Consider the following 2680-nt stretch of genomic DNA (forward strand, 5'->3'; position numbering starts at 1 on the left):
AATAAAATGGGAAATTACAGTGTTGCAGCAGCAAGGGTTATTAAGGGTTATTCTTAGGATTATGTTAATTTGCCTTCCTTAAAAAGGTACAGCAATAATTTTATGACTTTGTGTTTGCGCCAGTGATAACCACATAACTTTACACGAACAGCAGCTACACTTCAACTCGTCTGAGTAGGAATGTTCTGTAGGAGGCAGTGGCAGCGGTTAATGATAATTGGTAATGAGATAAGCAGAGGAACCAAGATATCAGATTCTCTGATTCCACGCCAAAGCTAAGTATTACAGTTTCCCCTGAGTCTATCTGAAGTGGAAACATTAGAATAAAAATCAAGTTTCTCCACAAAGAATTGAGGAAATCTGACTTCATCCTTATGTGCTGCAATATAAGGAACTCTATACCCCCAGGCAGAATCCCATTGAGAGGAGAGAAGCTGAATGTGTGATCTGACACTCTGCAGCATGACTTAAGGATACAAATATCATTTGTTTGTAGCGATGAACACATTTTTTCATAACTTTAAGGCATTTAATCTATTTAAACAAAAGAAGCAAATACGTTAAATTTCATTTAGGTTCAAATGAAGCCTAATGAAGATTCATTAACCATTTTCTTTATTTTCTGAGCCCACTAGATTGGCAACAACAAAGCAAACTGAGTTCTTGTTCCTTGAGCCTGTTTGTTTTTTTAAATCAGGATCGACATCTAGATGGCTGAGACAATATATAAAATGTTTCACAGAGCTTTTTGATGTTTCAATTGGGCATCACTACTTCCCTGGAGATCGTTTAACACTCCCAGATTCATAAAATCACTCAATAGGAAACAAGTCTGACTATATTCACACACAGGTATATCTAACATTAGCAGATTGAAGCTGGTCGAGCAATTTGGAGGACCTGTCCAAATGTTACAATATACAAATGTTTATAATAAGCAAGGCTATCGTTTAACAATGTGTATTATATGGGTTGCTAGATGCGTTAGATGGCACAATTAATTGAAGACAATTCGGCAACAAGGCAGGCTTGCTTGGTTCTTTTAGTGAATGATTATAAAGATTTACAAAGAATATTTTTAGAGCATTTGCTCTAACTTGCGACGTTTAGGGACCGATTGGTGGGATTGCTGTGGACAAAGTACACACAGCAATACATGCAAATTACATTTTAGCATTTATCCAGCTGATTTAAGTAGCTCATGTTATTGTATTGTGTGAACAGTTAACTTTATTTAAGAATGTATGTGGTGTTTTCTTTTGTGGAGTAAAAATATTCCACCAAAACATGTTCACAGATTATTTTGAAGAAGCCAGCATTGCAGCGTCAGAAACTTAGCGCTGACCAGGACGATTGTGATTGGTTAAATTAAGGCTGTCAACGTTACCGCCTTAATGCATGCAATTAACCTTAAGCAATTAACTTTTTTTTTTTTTTGACGCAAAGTAATCATTTTATCAAGATTGACCCCTACCTCTTGGTCACACTTTGGTCGTATCAGCGACAGTTAGCAGATTTAGCCGCTAAAGAGCTCTGTGACACCGGCTACGGTGTTTCGCAAGTTGTGGCGTCTTATCAGCGGTAATTAGTGTTACAGCAGCCGGGTACAGAGCACCGCCAGCTGCCTGTCGCCTCGGCAGACATTGCAGTTACGTTTAGATGATTAAAAGTGCTTGTTGACTGTATGCTAGGTTGGCAGGAAGCACGTTGCACAGATCAAAACTTTGGAAGTAATTATCTTCAAAAGTGCAATATATAATACTGTGCTAGTGTTAAAAATAGTTACTGCAGTACAATTTCAAAATACTGGAGAGAATCGTCTCCCCCGCCCCCTCCTCCCCAGACTCAAAGTTCACGATGGTTGTCAGGCTGAGACCGCAGCCTCCACAGTCTCGCTTTGCCAGACCCTCCTCCAAAGCACACTAAAGGAACATCCACAGCAATGTTGCTTGACGTTTGTACTTCACAGCACATCAGAGTAGCTAACGTTGAATGCTGGCTATATTGACAGTCATTGAAGCCCATGCTTACGCGGAAATTTTTACCAAACTGAAAGACACACTTCCTAGGCTTAGAATTACGGTAGGACCCGCTAAAAATAGCACAACCTTGCCGTCCTCTCCACTGAACACACTTTATTGGCTTAGAATTATGGCAACAATTGCTAAACACACTGCACACTCACTGTCCTCTCTTCCAGATTTACAGCCCCCCCTAGCTTGGCTTAAAATAACTCACCATTGTCGGCTCCATTGGCTGAACAGGCTACACGTTGTCCATTATAACACATACAAAGAGAGACTTTGCATTTATAGTGTGGAACTGAGGAATGCAAGGCGGTCCTTCTTCTCTGACATTATCTCTAACGACAATAATAATTCATGTGGTTTGTTTGCTACTGTTGATAGGTTAACAAACCCTCCAGTACCAGTAGCATCTGCATTTTTATCTACTAAGGCCTGCAATGACTTTGCCTCCTTCTTCAAAGACAAAATTTAGAAGATTAGACAAACAGTTACTGCCACCATATCAAGTAGAAGGTATGTGTTGTCACAGTATTCAAGCAAAACTAGTTCCAAAATGACACAATTTCATACAGTCAACCATAAAAACCTGGAGGACATTATATAACATCTGAAAACCTCCTCTTGTTTGATTGTGAACACATCTCTTCTTTCAG

The 2680-nt window shown here is 39.3% G+C and overlaps 1 long non-coding RNA gene across 1 annotated transcript in view; it reads right to left on the reverse strand.

The window, feature by feature from the left end:
• LOC116686007 (uncharacterized) overlaps nt 1-2201 on the reverse strand; it is an 8772-nt gene extending 6571 nt beyond the window's left edge. The window contains exon 1 of the long non-coding RNA XR_004331121.1: nt 2059-2201. This is a non-coding gene — a long non-coding RNA (uncharacterized LOC116686007). The remainder of the gene's footprint in view (nt 1-2058) is intronic.
• Nucleotides 2202-2680: the final 479 nt, after the last annotated feature.

The sequence above is a fragment of the Etheostoma spectabile genome, unplaced genomic scaffold, assembly GCF_008692095.1.
Source record: "Etheostoma spectabile isolate EspeVRDwgs_2016 unplaced genomic scaffold, UIUC_Espe_1.0 scaffold280, whole genome shotgun sequence".
NCBI lineage: Eukaryota > Metazoa > Chordata > Actinopteri > Perciformes > Percidae > Etheostoma > Etheostoma spectabile.